The sequence below is a fragment of the Stegostoma tigrinum genome, chromosome 21, assembly GCF_030684315.1.
Source record: "Stegostoma tigrinum isolate sSteTig4 chromosome 21, sSteTig4.hap1, whole genome shotgun sequence".
Lineage (NCBI taxonomy): Eukaryota > Metazoa > Chordata > Chondrichthyes > Orectolobiformes > Stegostomatidae > Stegostoma > Stegostoma tigrinum.
In genome coordinates, this window is record NC_081374.1 from 41221064 (window position 1) to 41239941 (window position 18878).

Below are 18878 nucleotides of genomic sequence, written 5' to 3' on the forward strand. Positions count from 1 at the left end.
TTTTGGCATTGATTGAATGAAGGATTTGTCTACTTTTCTGAGATCTCAATGATCCCAGTGATGAAAGAGTTATAGATCAAATTACATTCACAGTTTGAGCAAAAGCGGCTTCCAGAGACCTTACAAAATTTTTTTTAACTATTTGGGTGAGCTGAATTGATGTCTCTGCATGGGATTGATTTACTTTCCTGTCTGAATTAATTCTTCCACACAATATGCCTAACTCTCTGAAACAGATAATAAAATGTGAGGCTGGATGAACACAGCAGGCCAAGCAGCATCTCAGGAGCACAAAAGCTGACGTTTCGGGCCTAGACCCTTCATCAGAGAGGGGGATGGGGGGAGGGAACTGGAATAAATAGGGAGAGAGGGGGAGGCGGACCGAAGATGGAGAGTAAAGAAGATAGGTGGAGAAGGTGTGGGTGGGGAGGTAGGGAGGGGATAGGTCAGTCCAGGGAAGACGGACAGGTCAAGGAGGTGGGATGAGGTTAGTAGGTAGCTGGGGGTGCGGCTTGGGGTGGGAGGAAGGGATGGGTGAGAGGAAGAACCGGTTAGGGAGGCAGAGACAGGTTGGACTGGTTTTGGGATGCACTGGGTGGGGGGGAAGAGCTGGGCTGGTTGTGTGGTGCAGTGGGGGGAGGGGATGAACTGGGCTGGTTTAGGGATGCAGTGGGGGAAGGGGAGATTTTGAAACTGGTGAAGTCCACATTGATACCATATGGCTGCAGGGTTCCCAGGCGGAATATGAGTTGCTGTTCCTGCAACCTTCGGGTGGCATCATTGTGGCAGTGCAGGAGGCCCATGATGGACATGTCATCAAGAGAATGGGAGGGGGAGTGGAAATGGTTAGCGACTGGGAGGTGCAGTTGTTTGTTGCGAACTGAGCGGAGGTGTTCTGCAAAGCGGTCCCCAAGCCTCCGCTTGGTTTCCCCAATGTAGAGAAAGCCGCACCGGGTACAGTGGATGCAGTATATCACATTGGCAGATGTGCAGGTGAACCTCTGCTTAATGTGGAATGTCATCTTGGGGCCTGGGATGGGGATGAGGGAGGAGGTGTGGGGACAAGTGTAGCATTTCCTGCGGTTGCAGGGGAAGGTGCCGGGTGTGGTGGGGTTGGAGGGCAGTGTGGAGCGAACAAGGGAGTCACGGAGAGAGTGGTCTCTCCGGAAAGCAGACAGGGGTGGGGATGGAAAAATGTCTTGGGTGGTGGGGTCGGATTGTAAATGGCGGAAGTGTCGGAGGATAATGCGTGGGTGCGGCTTTCTCTACATTGGGGAAACCAAGCGGAGGCTTGGGGACCGCTTTGCAGAACACCTCCGCTCAGTTCGCAACAAACAACTGCACCTCCCAGTCGCTAACCATTTCCACTCCCCCTCCCATTCTCTTGATGACATGTCCATCATGGGCCTCCTGCACTGCCACAATGATGCCACCCGAAGGTTGCAGGAACAGCAACTCATATTCCGCCTGGGAACCCTGCAGCCATATGGTATCAATGTGGACTTCACCAGTTTCAAAATCTCCCCTTCCCCCACTGCATCCCTAAACCAGCCCAGTTCATCCCCTCCCCCCACTGCACCACACAACCAGCCCAGCTCTTCCCCCCCACCCAGTGCATCCCAAAACCAGTCCAACCTGTCTCTGCCTCCCTAACCGGTTCTTCCTCTCACCCATCCCTTCCTCCCACCCCAAGCCGCACCCCCAGCTACCTACTAACCTCATCCCACCTCCTTGACCTGTCCGTCTTCCCTGGACTGACCTATCCCCTCCCTACCTCCCCACCCACACCTTCTCCACCTATCTTCTTTACTCTCCATCTTCGGTCCGCCTCCCCCTCTCTCCCTATTTATTCCAGTTCCCTCCCCCCATCCCCCTCTCTGATGAAGGGTCTAGGCCCGAAACGTCAGCTTTTGTGCTCCTGAGATGCTGCTTGGCCTGCTGTGTTCATCCAGCCTCACATTTTATTATCTTGGAATCTCCAGCATCTGCAGTTCCCATTATCTCTGAAACAGATCCCCTGTTTGGATTTAATTATCCTGTATCTTCAGAGCAATCATCTGCCTAACCTTGTCGTACCAGCGAGGCATTCCTGACTCCTGTTTGGAAAAATTCACTTGAGTATTGTATATGCTACCTTTCCTTAGTCAGGTGACCTCGGTTGTAACAAGCTTTCAAGAAGCCTTTTTTTTAAGTAGCCTTTAAATCAAACCACATGAAACAGATCCAAGTTTTGATTAAAATAATGTAGTAATTTTGATAGACAGCTTCAGGATTAAGCTCATTGGATTCCTTCGCCCTTATTAACACAATAACGTAAGAAATACCCAGAGAGGGAAAAGTCAGCAAAAAAATTTAAGCAATAATACTTGGAAATGGAGTATATGAAATAGCCAGACCAGTTAAACAGGTATTCCCTTCCAGTTGGAACAAGAGTATTCCTTTGACCCTCTAGTCCTACCATTCAGTTAGATTATGGTTGATCTCCAACCTCCCTTCCTGTATCATTCCCAAATCCCTAATTCTCTTCATATGCAAAATCCAGAGACTTCTGTCTTGAACATACTCAATGCCCATCACTTTCTGGTGTAGAGAAAAAGATACATAGTCCTTTTAGTGAAGCATTTCACTTAAACTCAGTCTTAAATGCACAGTCTCATTAAAAGGATTATATTTTAAGTTTGCACTTTAGTAATGATTAACTCATTTTACGACACATTAGGAGATAGTTTTATTAAAATAAGTTACTGTTTTCTTGTCTATTGGTGAAGCCTGGAATGAGTTTTTTCGTTTCTGTGACACAGTGGTCACACTCTGGAATTAAGCGTCACACTAATTAAGTTTATCATTTCCACATTTGTGATGACCCAAAAAATATTGGGACTTGGTTTTCAACACGCTATTCCCGTAAAAGACGCAAGCTTAGAAAAATAAGATGCTTGACATTGAGTGAAAAAGTCTGACTTTCCGCTTAAGATGCCAATCCCTAACGGCAAATGCCTTACTTGCATGTATTAGCATTTTGCTGTGACCTAATCTCATGCCATTTATGCGCAAGTTGCTATTTTCAGACAGATAGGGGAGAAACTAGACAATGCCAATACCTGACATGAAAATCAGAGCAGTCATCTGGCAATGGAAACCCTCTGGCATCCACCCTGGCTAGCAATGCCCAATATTTCATAGCCAGTGACACACCTGCACCCTCTATCCACGGAGGCTGGTATCGATAAAGGACCATCCAAACTACATTATCATGGCACACCCTGGGCTCTCTAATAACACAGTTCTCCACTTCATTGTTGAACTTTACCACTCACTGATACCACACATTGCAACGCTGCTGCCAACTGCTTTGTGCGCGGGATCAGTTACCCATTTCATGCATCAGAACAGGGTGTATTTTTGGATTTTTAGCTTGCTTTCTTATCCCTCACTCACTTTTGCTTACTTTGGTGCTCACAGTATCCTGCCTCCCCTTGTCATCCATGCAGAGTCATCGCATTGCTTTCTTTGTTGGTGTCCTCTATGTTCCAATGTATGGGGAATGTGGTGGCCTGTAATGCGTGAGCTCTGAGACTGCTGACTGATCACGTTTCTAAGGATCCACTTTGTTTATGATATTCTCTGCAGACGCTGACTGGGACTGTCACCAATGAATCCAGGCCTAGTAGCTGCTCTCGTCTCTGTGGCAACGGCACAAAGAATGTCCAACTGAAATCGATGAGGAACATATGTATTTGGAAGCAGGGACGAGCTGCAAACTGTGGTGTATGCAGTTCACTTTCCAAATGCAGAGCTTGCAACAAAAGGTCCCCCAAGGAGATGGAGAAAGTGTAGGAGGCCCATGTTCTTTCATCTTCAATGGAATGCCCTCCAGATGAGCAAAGTGGGGTGTGGCCACTGTATAAGAATGTCCCAAAACACTGTGACAGAATGTGCTAGAAAACTGCAGTTGCAGGCCACTACAGACAATACGGAGATTGATTTGTGATAACCACACCATAATGGTGCATATGTCATTAATAACTGGTACACTGTTCGTTTTAAATATGGCACAGTCAGCATGTATGACAGAATATCCCAGCATATAACAATAACATCCTTCATAAGACCATAAAAATCTAAATATACAGAGCAATCATTGTCACCACACCCTTGTGCTGCCTATATCAGTGACATATAAAAGCGCTAGTGAAACGCTTTTAAAAACACTTCCACCGCAGCCTGTGAGAGGACCATCAAATAAATGCTCATATCTTTCTGGAAGCCAAGCCCAGAACATTCAGCCAAAACTCATGTCAAATCAACATCAATGGATTACACATTGTGTCTGGATAGCTGAAAGCACCTCTTCCATCAGGTGCTGTTTTCCCCATGCTTAGATGGCCAATGGTCCCAGGGACCTCAAAGGGAAGGTTTTGAAGACTTGCTGAACATTGGAAGATTGGCAGTATTGGCGTTACTGACTGCAAGGTTGCTTGTCGCCAATCTTTTGTAAATGGTGATGACTTGTCTATCAAGGTGCATCATGCCTTGAGTGTGACATTTTGACAATGAAACTGGGAGCAGGAAGGGAAGGATATCAAAAGTAAGACTTACACTCCAGATCCCACTAGATCCTGTGGAATCCTTTCCCAATTGTTTAATGATCTGTGAGTTGAGAATTGGCTTGTTCAGTCATACACGAACAAGTTACAAGAGTAAACCACTCAGATTCCAGCCTCTCATGGCCGATCTTATTCTAACCTTAAATACACATTCCTGCCTACAGATGATAACTTCTCATTTCCTTACTTAAAACAGATCTATCTCTTTCTGCATTTAACATATTCAAGGACCGGTGGTGGTTCGTGGTGGTTCAGGGGTTAGCATTACAGTCTCACAGCACCAGGGACTTTGTTTGATTCCAGCCTCTGGCAACTATCTGTGTGGAGTTTGCACATTGTCCCCGTGTCCGCGTGGGTTTCCTCCCACTGTCTGAAGATGTGCAGGTTAGGTGGATTGGCCATGCTAAATTGCCCATAGGGTCTAGGGTGGGAAATGCAGGGATAGGGTAGGGGGTGGGTCTGGGTAGGAAGGTCTTCAGAGGGTTGGTGCGGACTTGATGGGCCAAATGGCCTGCTTCCACACAGTAGGGACTCTATGAACCGGATTCTGGTACCTTTTTGGGAAGAGAGTTTGAAAGCTTCATGGCCCACTGAAATTTACTCCTGTAGAATGTAGTATACTGTGGCCTCCTCGACATCGGGGGAAACCAAGTGGAGGCTTGGAGATTGCTTTGTGGAGCACTTACACTCAGTTCATGACAAACAACTGTACCACCCAGTTGCGGACCACTTCAGCTCCCCCTCTCACTACTTGGACGACATGTCCATCCTGAGCCTACTGCAGTGCCACAACGATGCCACCCAAATGTTGCAAGAACAGCACGTCATATTTCGCTTGGGAACCCTGCAGCCCAATGGTATCAATGTGGACTTCACAAGCTTCAAAATCTCCCGTCCCTGACCGCATCCCAAAAGCAGCCCAGCTCATCCCCGCCTCCCTAACCTGTCTTTCCTCACACCTATCTCTTCCTCCTACCTCAAGCCCCACTCCCACCTCCCACCTACCAGCCTCAGCCCACCTCCTTGACCTGTCCATCTTCCCTGGACTAACCTACACCCACCCTAACTTCCCAACTACATTCATCTTTACTGGCTCCATCCCCGCCCCTTTGAACTGCCTGTCTCCTCTCCACCTATCTTCTCCTCTATCCATCTTCCATCTGTTTCCCCCACTCTTTCTATTTATTTCAGAATCCCCTACCGCTCCCCCATTTCTGAGGTGGGGTCCAGACCCGAAACGTCAGCTTTCCTGTTCCTCTGATGTTGCTCGGCCTGGTGTGTTCATCCAGATCTACACCTGTTATCATGTATTTGAGCAAAACTTTTCATTCATTCTTTCTAAAAGGTACACACTTAATAATAAAGCAACTGTCAGAAATATCAGCAGAGGATCAGTAGAAATAGCATTTTATTTTGCTCAGAACTGCTACAAGTGCCATACTCAGAAATCCCAATCCATTTCCTCATAATGGTTCATTAAAGCTGATAAGATCAGCCGCTGCTTAAAGTCATGGAGCTGATGGTAGGAGTTTTACAATCTTGTTACCAGCATCGACCCAATCAAATTTAGCAAAGTGAAACAGAATGCAATTTCCAGGAAAGTTACATTGTGTTATAGAATAATGGTCTAATTGTGTGCTGAGACAAATTGAGGTTTCTCAACGTTCTGGTCATCAAAGCTGTTTTTAAGGACCACTCAGAATTTGTGCAGTGATGAATGACAAGGATATTACTTGCCCACTATGTTTCACAGTCACTCATAAACATGTGCACGTTGCTTCTATCTATTATATTAATTTCCATTGACCTAAGTTAAAATGGACAAACATTTAAAATCGAAGTGTTAACCAATGAGCTATGCTTTAGATCAAAGGAAGAAGCTTGTGAAGTTCACATTGATGCCATAAGGCTTAGGTTGTTTAAGAAAAATGGTGAAGAGTATACACAATCTTTTGTTTAGGCTAATGTTATGTGCAGTCATTAATCATTGAATGATCAGCAATGCTGCAGCCCCACAAATGGGACCTGGATGATTCAAGAGAAGCCATAACTTAGATTTTTTTAATTCATTCATTCACCATTTATTGCCCATCTTGCCCAGTTAAGAGTCAACCAAATTGTTGGCCATTAACACATTGCTGTGTGGGGGAGCTCCCTATTCCAATGGTTAGGTAGTGAATGCAGCAGAACCAACTGAAATTGATCACCAAGACAATGTCATAATTCCACTGCAACCGACTTCAAAGAAATCGCACCAGAAATTGGCATTTCTAATGGACAATTCCCTTGTGCCTGAAATCGTCCAAAAATATCCATAAAATCAAAGGATTGGAAGCGCTCTGATTCACCAGGTACTGGCACCTATCTAGCCCCCAGCCTTGCTATTTGGACGCAACCAACAATCCTAATCGATTTCCTCCACTTCTTGTCTGACTTTAACCAGTCAGCCTGGCAGCCACCTCACCTCATCCAACCTGACACTGCCAACCTTGATAGTGCTCCACCTACCCGCAAATTTGACCCATCAGAACCTCCACACACCCACTGCCTGCCCCTTTCCTAATATCCAACCCCCAATGCATCTTGAGCATTCAATATGCCTGGCACTCACACCACTTGGCATCATACCCAACCTTTCCAGCCTAGCATCACATCCCACTCACTCATCTGGCAACCTATTCCCCTCATCCAGCCAGAAACTGACCCTACTCACCCACCTGATGTTGTACCTTGTCACTGCAGTTGTGTTACACACTTCCCTTTTCACAGTAGTTCTTTACTGAATATTTATACTTCAGAACATGCCAATCAGTGCTGTAAAAGAGCTTTGCATTTGATGATTTGTGGACTGGCTTGGTATGTAAACAGCCCTGTCCCAGGACTGATATCATCTCAACTTAAGGGCATTGTGTTCAATCAGATCCAGACCAGAAGTAGAGTTTCTGTCCCCAGTCAGAAATTCTGGACATTAGTCATATGTGATATAAGAGAGATAAAACCTGCTGACTCCAGAGGAAGTTTGCTTTAGATCAAAGCCACATGGTGATTCATCACGAGAAGTGACTAACTAACAGAATGTTTGTGACAACAAAGTGTGGAGCTGGACGAACACAGCAGGCCAAGCAACATCTTAGGAGCACAAAAGCTGACGTTTTGGGCCTAGACCCTTCATCAGAAAAGGGGGAGGGGGAGAGGGTTCTGAAATAAATAGGGAGAGAGGGGGAGGCAGATCGAAGATGCATAGAGGAGAAGATAGGTCAAGAGGAGACAGACAAGTTAAAGAGGCGGGGATGGAGCCTGTAGAGGTGAGTATAGGTAGGGAGGTAGGGAGGGTGTAGTCAGTCCGGGGAGGACGGACAGGTCAAGGGGGTGGGATGAGGATAGTAGATAGGAAATAGAGGTGCGGCTTGAGGTGGGAGGAGGGGATAGGTGAGAGGAAGAACAGGTTAGGGAGGCGGGGATGAGCTGGGCTGGTTTTTGGACGCAGTGGGGGGAGGGGAGATTGTGAAATCTACATTGACACCATTGGGCTGCAGGGTTGCCAAGCAAAATATGAGTTGCTGTTCCTGCAACCTTCGGGTGGCATCATTGTGGCACTGCAGGAGGCCCAGGATGGACATGTCGTCTGAGGAGTGGGAGAGGGAGTTAAAATGGATCGCGAGTGGGAGGTGCAGTTGTTTATTGCGAACCGAGCGGAGGTGTTCTGCAAAACGGTTCCCAAGTCTCCGCTTGGTTTCCCCAATGTAGAGGCAGCCACAACAGGTACAGCAGATGCAGTATATCACATTGGCGGATGTGCAGGTGAACATCTGCTTGATGTGGAAAGTCTTCTTGGGGCCTGAGATGTGGTTGAGGGAGGAGGTGTGGGGGCAAGTGAAGCACTTCCTGTGGTTGCAGAGGAAAATGCCGGGCTTGGAGGGGAATGTGGAGTGGTCAAGGGAGTCCAGGAGAGAGTCGTCTCTTTGGAAAGCAGACAAGGTGGGGGTGGAAAAATGTCTTTGGTGGTGTAAGGGGGTCATTTAAGAAAGGTGTGTTGATAAGGATAGTGAGTTTCTAGAGAGCCGTATCTGTTAATGGCATTTTGAGAATTGAGCACAAGTATGGCTCGAATGACATTTTCTTGAAATTATTCAGCAAATGATGAGAGTTCAGGATCCTGTTGCAGAATCGATGTCCAAGGCCCTGTATCTGTGCAGTTTGTTTAATGGTTAGGACCAGGGCTTAACAAAGTATTGATAATTCCGTATCCTTATCAGCCAATGGCAATGAATGGTGGCAATGTGTGTTGAATAAGACTGTAAAGGTCTGAAAGGGTTAATACTGAAGACTGCCTTAAGCACCACTCACTACAATGACGTCATTTGGATTTAAGACTAGAACAATTTAAAATCTCAAAAGGAGTAAGAACTAACACCCAGGTCCTCTTTGTTGTTCCCGTAACAATGTCTATCTTATTACTGTAGCCTGTTAACTAGTTACTAGCATACAGAAAAGTACTTCCTGTTCATTGTGAGAGTTTCTTCTGGTTAGACTTGGAAGAGGTTTCCCTCTATGACACTAGACCAAGTAGGTCCCGTAGATTCCTGTACTTAAGGACGATGGTGTCCGCAACCTACTCAATGGTGACATGCAGACTCTGATTCATTGACGATACATCATGGTGAGCAACAGAACAGATTCTGTACAGCTGCCTCATACAACAGTGAGTACAGGTAAAAGAATGCTAAGGGGTTTAGACCATCTGAGCGACATGGGAACTATAATAACAAAGTGTGGAGCTGGATGAACACAGCAGGCCAAGCAGCACCTTAGGAGCACAAAAGCTGGCATTTTGGGCCTAAGGGTCTAGGCCCAAAACGTCAGCTTTTGTGCTCCTAAGATGCTGCTTGGCCTGCTGTGTTCATCCAGCTCCACACTTTGTTACCTCAGATTCTCCAGCATCTGCAGTTCCCATTATCTCTGATACAATAGGAACTGTAATGCTCACTTCACAGATGGTTGATAAATGCAGAGAACCAATGACCCACCCACACAGAGCCACTCTATAAAGCTATCCAGAAGCACCTGGATAGACTGAATCAAATGGGATTTGATCAATGTAAAGAAGCAACTCCTAAGAGACAAATCAAGGACTAGTCTGTTCCTAGCAGTCTCTGCGATAAGGTAGGTTGGAGTTGCCCCAAAATGACAATGTGGTACACTGGTTTAACAGGTAGCTAGGCCACTTCTTTCTCAGCCTGCCTGGAGCTGGGATAATTGCAGTCCCAATGGGCCGAGGCCCTTCAGTGATTGTTCATTCACCATTTACAGGCTTCAGGTGGCATTGAGACATGGAAGCTGAGCCCAGGCCCTTCTGCTGGGATGAGTTGGGTACATCCTGAATGCAACCTGTTAGACTTGGCACAGCACAGTGGCTCAGTGGCTAGCATTTCTGCTTCACAACATTAGGTACGTTGGTTCAATTCCGGTTTTGGGTCACTATCTGTGTAGAGTTAGCACATTCTTCCTGTGCCTGTGTGGATTTCCTCCAGGTGCTCCAGTTTCCTCCTACGAGTTAGGGGGAATGGCCATGTTAAATTGCCCATAGTGTTCAGGGATGTGTAGATTATGTGCATTACAGGGGGATGGGTCTGGGTGGGATGCTCTGAGGGTTAGTGTGGATTGTTGGACTTGTTGGGCTGAAGGGCCTGTTTCCTCACTGTAGGGATTCTATGAAATTGCTTGTAGTGTCCAGGGATGTCCAGGCTGTGTGGATTAGCCATGGGAAATACAGGGTTCCATAGTGGGATGCTCTTTGGAAGGTAGGTGAAGACATGAGGAGCCAAATAGCCTCTATCTGCATTGTAGGGATCCTATAAATATCTTCACCTCCTACCACCGTGCTGCTTCTCAAGAGAAGCAGATTGCATCTTTAGTTCCTAGCCTCACTATCAATGAAGTTCTTTAAAACAATAATAAAAATGATTAAAATCTGTCTTTGATTGAAGGAGTGTTCTGAGGAGCAAAATTAAGGAAATTGGAGAAAATAATGAAGGAGAGAGATCCAAAATCAATATAAATGGAGAAACAAAAGCAAAGCATGCAATATTACATGAAAACATGTAGTATTGTCTCTCAAACGTACACACTTACCCACAGTTTAAATTGGAATCAAAAACAGAAGTTGCTGGAAAAGCTCAGCAGGTCTAGCAGCATCTGTGGAGAGATATCAGAGTTAACATTTCGGATCGCGTGACCCTTCCTCAGAATTTCCCTAGTTATAATTGCCTGCTCACATTTTAAAAATTGCAGATGGCAAAGAATTGCATCTGGAATTAAAAGTCTAATGATGACCATGAATCCATTGTTGATTGCTGAAAAAATCCAACGGGTTTGCTAATGTCCTTCAGGGAAGGAAACTGCCATCCTTACCTGGTCTGACCTAAGTGTGACCCACAGCAACGTGGCCGACTCTTAACCACCTTCTAGGATGAGCAATAAATGCTGGCCCAGCCAGTAATGCCCTCATCCTGTGAATGAATTAAAAAAAACTATACCGGCCATGGGGCTGATGCTCCATGATCCACGATTACACTCATATGATATATGTGATTCTTTGGCAATCAATAGGTTGAAACATTGGATTTGCTGAAAGGTAAAAAAGTACACCCTCATGTCCAACCTGCATGTGGAGTCATCAACACACAAAATGTGCAGTTGTTTTCTCATAGCAGTGTGCAGAATGACCCTAAATTGAATGGTTTTAGTAGGACATTTGAAATATATGCACATTCAAAGTCTCCTTCTGCAGCAACATGGGCATAAATTGTACTGTTGCCTGTGTACTTTGCATATTTTCTTACTGGAGCTGTGTTGAAATTAACAACTAAAATCTTGTGCCCTATCCCAAATAAATCCAGATCTCCCTGGGTAATGTTAGAGTCTGGAAAACATCCGCTCATTTCCATCTCTGTATGTGGATGTGGGAGATGGTGTTCAACTTGCTCTGTCACCTCTGACCAGCCCTTAAACCCAAGAGAAATATATCCCAAACAGGGCCATCATCCTTTCCTATAATTATCGAAATAGAACTTGGCAACTGTTTTCTTAAAAGGGCACATACACTAACTTCTGGAATTCATTCTGATCACAATTCTCCCAAATATCAATGTAATTCATTTTTAAGAGCAACTAGATCATTTGAAATTAGCCATGTGGAAATATGAAGGCAAGGGTTTGAAAACTTATTTAAAATGGATCTCCCACGATATTACTTGTATTAAATTTCTAATGTGTTCTAAGGCCAGGAGAGATTCAAGATGTATTAGTCTACCGTTAAATAGAATGACATCCTTTCAACATGTTCTTTTTTAAGGCTTCAGGCCTAACTGTGTGATATTAAATATGCGATCTGAAAGGAAATTTTCCTCTAATTTGTTGACTCAATTCTCAATGGAAATAAAGTTTCAAGCTCCTGGCTGGAAGAACTCAAAATAAAATGACCAGATTTCTTACACTGTTTTTTACAAGATGGTTTTACATTCCATACACGTCGTGTAGCGGGAGATGGTGATAATGGTTATGTTGCTAGACTAGCAACCCAGAGGCTCAGGCCAATGTCCTCACTGCCAATGATATAGCACGGTGATGGGAAGATATTAGGCTCTTTCCCGATGCCTTTCCTAGCATTTTGTTTGCACATAATAGATTTGCCACTAGTTAAAGGTGATGTAAGCGTGACATGGCAAATAGAAAATATGCACATGAGATGTTTCTTAGTTATATTACCTTCAATGTACCTCATGGTGAGATCACAATTGAGTGTAGTGAAGCATTGCTGGAATATGAGAATGAAGGCAAGGTACTGATCCAAATTTCTACGCAACAGTAAGTGATCACTGAAATGTTATTGTTGAACTCTAGAAAATGAACATATCTAAAAGTCATAACTTTTATTCACAACCTCCTTCCAACCTTGAATGAGAATGAATTTCTTCCAGAATTTGGCGCTCTGCTATATTTGCTGAATAAATAACTCTTGGATAATAAATTTATTTTCTCTAAAATCTATCACGGGTAAGATTGAAAAATGACATAATGTGTTACTTTGATGGTTTTATAGGAAGACAATGTCTAATACAGTGTGAACGCAATGCAGAATGAAAGGTGGACACTTGATAAGTATGCAATATTACATTGTAAAATATTTAAGTATTACATGATTGTTTGTAAGAATGAGATTCACACTTTAATTGGAGGACCAAAATCAGACATGTTGCAAATAAAATTGAAAGCTTATTACTAGTGAACTTTGAAAAACGGGTAAAGAATTCTCAAAGTGTGTATGAAATGTAAAGTTAAAAATAGCCGCATGCCTCCCAGCAATAACAAATATGTGTGTAAAAGTGGGGGAGTAGACCTTTAAGTAATTTCAAGCACTTGATGGCACCTCATGCTTTAATACATTCCTGTCACCCATTCCAGCATGAAATGCAGTGGAGCATTCATTAAAGGTACATTAACTTGACATATCTGGGAAGCATTAGTAACTTCTCCTTCTTAAAAATCTTTCAAAGACAATGCCACCCCGAAAATAGATGAGCAGGTGTTTTAAATTAAGCACAAAGAGCATTTCTACAATTTTGCTTCCATCACACCTGAAATGTTGTTCTTCACAGTAGTTTCTATTCAGACTAAGATCTTTCTTTCATTTCTTTTAGTTTAATTCAAAGTGAGAGATGAAAAGATATATGCAGGCTGCCCTCTTCAGTCCTATCAGCCTGGTCCCGCTCACCCTGCCTGAGGCTGCGATTTTTTTTCAGACAAAGTATAGGCAAGAAACCTTTAGTTTCCGAGCTCAATTCTTACGTTTAAACAGTGCATCTCTTTTTTTTCCCAATGATCAACTCTGTCAGCTCATATTCACAATATTTCTCTAAATCCTGGAAATCATGGCTAACTATCCCTGCATTTTCAAATCAACAGCTGCCCATTGCCACATTCTGTTTGCAAATCATTATTTAATGAGTAATTTATTGCCCCACATACTCTTGCTTCCTCCTCACTTAGGATGTACGTACAGAAAAAGGCCACTTAGCCCCAGAATGCCGTGTTGATTTTTATGTGAGATTCATGCCCCCATCTATCATTAGCCTCAATTCTTTCTATGCTTGTCTTCCCCTTAAAGACAAAAGGGAGCAAGGGAGTGGATGTGGTCAGGTTAAAGAGGTGGGAGAGACAGGAAATACTATCATGGTTTGGTGTCCACTGATTACACAGGGGATCCACCAAACAAGGCACTCCCCTGTTCTGATTCCCAACACTTGGTGGCCTGCATCTGGGTTATTCATTGATACTGATCCTCCATTCTAGATATTTTCTAACCACCCTCATCAGAGATGTTATGGTACACCTCTGGAGCAGGTGAGACTTGAACCCAGGCCTCCTAGTTCACAGGTAGGGACACAGCCACAAGATGCCACAAGAGACCCAATCTTCCTTGCTAAGCTGAGTTCAAACTTTGGCTTTTGTTGATTTGATTTATTATTGTCACATGTACCTAGGCACAGTGAAAAGTTTAGTTTTGTGTACAGGGAGACCATACCATACAAAATGCATTAGGGTAATAGAATAGAACAGGGGATACAATGCTATAGCTGCAGAGAAGGTGCACCAAGAGCGAGATCAACATTATTTTTAAAGTTTGAGAAATCCATTCAGAATTCTAATAACAGAGTCTTAACAAATATAATCTTTGTTAGATGTATTTTATGGCATTATAAGAATAGATGTAATTAAAATTAACTAATTACGTATATTTCCACTTATCAGGAGCGAGGTCTGTCCCCATTAGGACCTTGTGTTAGGCTAATTTTCACCTTCCAAAGACGGTGTAACGTCATCAGATTCAGTGGAGCTAATGCAGTTCCAATTTTGAGCAATTTGACATCTCCTCCTTGAACAATTTTGCAGAAGCAATGATGCAGGGGTAACATCTTCAGAGGAATAGTTTGGGCTTCTGAATAGACTGTCCAGTGACATTATCACTGTCTCTAGGTATGGACATAAATTGGCCGTACGGCGTGAAAAACCAGGAGTTTCTACTTTAGCATCATTGTAACTGCGCCTTCAGCCTTCAGTTCAAAAAAGGGGTTTCCTACCAGGACAACTAAAGGGCAATTTAGAGATGTGCAATAAACATTAGACTTGTCAGTGCTACCTACCTCCTGAAAATTAATTCAGCATGAACAAATTATCTTGATCTGTAGACACCATACATCTGTTAGAAATTTGGCTGCAGTTTTACACTGCAGACTTTTACCCACTGAGTCTTTGTTTTACAGCTGCCTGACTCACTTTGAATGCAATCCTTCACTGTCAAGAAGTTGGATTGTGATGTGTCTATGCATACACAAGTGGCAGTAATCAAATCTCTTTGAATAAATGCCACTTATGAAAAGCTCTCACGAGTACTGTGTGGGAGTTAGCACAATGACCCAGGCTTCATTGAAAAGATTAACAGTCTTCAGAGATGTGGATTTCACCCTGGATTTTTCCGCCTAGAAAGATCTATCATGAGAAGTGTGCATGATAACAAAGTGTGAAGCTGGATGAACACAGCAGGCCAAGCAGCATCTCAGGACCACAAAAGCTGACGTTTCGGGCCTAGACCCTTCATCAGAGAGAGGGATGGGGACAGGGTTCTGGAATAAATAGGGAGAGAGGGGGAGGCAGACCGAAGATGGAGAGAAAAGAAGATAGGTGGAGAGGAGAGTATAGGTGGGGAGGTAGGGAGGGGATAGGTCAGTCCAGGGAAGACGGACAGGTCAAGGAGGTGGGATAGGGTTAGTAGGTAGGAAATGGAGGTGCGGCTTGAGAAGGGAGGAAGGGATGGGTGAGAGGAAGAACAGGTTAGGGAAGCAGAGACAGGCTGGGCTGGTTTTGGGATGCAATGGGGGGAGGGTATGAGCTGGGCTGGTTGTGTGATGCAGATTTTGAAGCTGGTGATACCATTGGGCTGCAGGGTTCCCAAGCGGAATATGAGTTGCTGCTCCTGCAACCTTCGGGTGGCATCATTGTGGCACTGCAGGAGGCCCATGACGGACATGTCATCTGAAGAATGGGAGGGGGAGTTAAAATGGATCACAACTGGGAGGTGTAGTTGTTTATTGCGAACTGAGCGGAGGTGTTCTGCAAAGCGGTCCCCAAGTGACCGCTTGGTTTCCCCAATGTACAGAAAGCCACACTGGGTACAATGGGTACAGTATACCACATTGGCAGATGTGCAGGTGAACCTCTGCTTAATATGGAAAGTCATCTTGGGGCCTGGGATAGGGGTGAGGGAGGAGGTGTGGGGGCAAGTGTAGCATTTCCTGCGGTTGCAGGGGAAGGTGCCGGGTGTGGTGGGGTTGGAGGGCAGTGTGGAGCGAACTAGGGAGTCACGGAGAGAGTGGTCTCTCCGGAAAGCAGACAAGGGTGGGGATGAAAAAATGTCTTGGGTAGTGGGGTCAGATTGTAGATGGCGGAAGTGTCGGAGGATGATGCGTTATATCCGGAGTTTGGTTGGGTGGTGTGTGAGAACGAGGGGGATCCTCTTTGGGCAGTTGTGGCGGGGGCAGGGTGTGAGGGATGTGTTGCAGGAAATGCAGGAGACGCGGTCAAGGGCGTTCTCGACCACTGTGGGGGGAAAGTTGCGGTCCTTGAAGAACTTGAACATCTGGAATGTGCGGGAGTGGAATGCCTCATCGTGGGAGTAGATGCGGCGGAGGCGGAGGAATTGGGAATAGGGGATGGAATTTTTGCAGGAGGCTGGGTGGGAGGAGGTATATTCTAGGTGGGTGTGCCAGTCGGTGGGCTTGAAATGGACATCAGTTACAATCTGGTTGCCTGAGATGGAGACTGAGAGGCCCAGGAAGGTGAGGGATGTGTTGGAGATGGCCCAGGTGAACTTGAGGTTGGGGTGGAAGGTGTTGGTGAAGTGGATGAACTGTTTGAGTCCCTCTGGGGAGCAAGAGGCGGCGCCGATACAGTCATCAATGTACCGGAGGAAGAGGTGGGGTTTGGGGCCTGTGTAGGTGCGGAAGAGGGACTGTTCCACGTAACCTACAAAGAGGCAGGCATAGCTGGGGCCCATGCGGGTGCCCATGGCCACCACCTTTGTCTGTAGGAAGTGGGAGGAATCGAAAGAGAAGTTGTTGAGGGTGAGGACGAGTTCAGCTAGGCAGATGAGGGTGTCGGTGGAGGGGGACTGGTCGGGCCTGCGGGACAGGAAGAAGCGGAGGGCCTTGAGGCCATCTGCATGCGGAATACAGGTGTATAGGGACTGGATCTCCCTAATGAGAAGTGTGCATGATAATTTACCCATCGTGAAGCAACAAGAAGGGAATCAGAACCAGCATTGGGATAATGAGAGAAATAACAAAGCAAAACTAATGACACTCGTAATGAAATGTTCCCTCTTCTGTTACGTGTTAGAATGATGATCTTTAATTGATCATTAGGTGCCTTGCAATGCCGACTCATTCACACTTTCTGTTTACTAATGCCTGAAATGAACTCACTAATTCAGTGAGTCAGAATATCTGCATGTCTCCAAAAAAGTTTAAACTCCTCAATATTAACAGACGTACTATGGCTCAGACTTCTCCACAAAATTCTTGTTCTATCCTTGAGCAAACAGACAGAATTTTACAAACCAGTGTGAATTTATTATTGAGCTACTTGTGACCAGACATTAGAATAGTTGAACACTAATCCATCAATAAAAGCCAAAAGAACCGCGGACGCCGTAAATCAGGAACAAAAACAAAGTTGCTGGAAAAGCTCAGCAGGTCTGGCAGCATCCGTGAAGGAGAAAACAGAATTAATGTTTTGGGTCCATTGCCCCTTCCTCAGAACTAATCCATCAATGTCCATTTCTGTACCTATATTATCATTACAGCATACTTAGATCCATCCCATTCCTGCCATGTACCAAGATCGTATCGAGATACATTTTACACCTGTTACCACATCTGTATCACCACCTGTGTCACAATAAGATCCCACCCATTTTGTACCGAGATTCATATTATAAATGCATTTTAACCATAGTTCATTGTACCCATATCTGTATCTATCCCATATATTTAACCATTCCAGTTCGCCTAAGGTGTCATATCCGAATTATTTCTGTAACTGCAATCAGAGTGAGAAGGCTGGTATAATTAAACTTTTACCACTAAATAAGCAGCTCAAAGGAGCTTACTGGACTAAGGCTATCTGCCACTGGGCTGACCAGCAAGGTGGGAGTCATTGAGCCAACCAGTACTTTTTGTGTGGGTCTCATGGGATCCCTGCTGCTTTTCTAGTCAGGTTATCAACTCCCCGGGGCAGCCCTGGAATCTTTACAAATTAAGGATTTACCTCCTTGATACTTTAAAAGCAAGTCGGGGGAAAAAGAGCATAGAAGCAGGTTATAAAATGCGTGGATCTTTCTTATGTGCTTTGAGCACTATTATTTCAGTGGAAATGAAAGATAGGTACAGCTATCTGACTGACCATCACAAATTATTCAGCTGAGTAACTAAGATTCTGTTCAATTTTCAGTTGGCTCAGAAAGGCAGGGCATGAATGTGCTGTACAGCTAATTGTCACATCATGGGCAAGCAGAGGCCAGGATATTTGGAGGGTGAATGTCAATGCCAAAACCTTCAGGAATATTTTAACCAGAAATAGCAACACCGTGCTGTGGTCCCAGCCAAAAGACCTCTGTTTTTAGCTCGTCTGAACCTTTGGCCTCTTTCACCTGTGAAAAATAATGCATTGAGCAGTTGTGGCTTTAAATGCCATATTGAAGGAGGTCTATATCTGAGGCAGCCCATTGATCTAGGCACCCAGTTGAAGACCTATAGTAAATTGGCATCAAGCCCTTTGTAACATCAATGGATGATAAAGCTCAGTGATACTGTTGAGGTCATTGGGGTGAAAACTGAGTCTTCTTAGGAATAACAAGTTGTGGCCATACATGGACTATAAGCAGAGTACTGGGCATTATCAACCTTCACAAACAAGTTGGGAGTGCGAGTATATTTACCTTCCTTTTTAGGATAGAGCAGAAAATGTTGTGCTATTAGATTAATGAGCAATGGATTAGCAAAACAGAGTTACTCAGAGATTCACTTGCACATGGAGATGAAACATGACAGGATATTGATGGGGTGATTTTATAATGGGATCAAGTATTCTGATATTGATCGTGGCACTTAGTGGGGCTGGAGGTAGTACTACCAAAGGCACGATGAGATTTCCTCA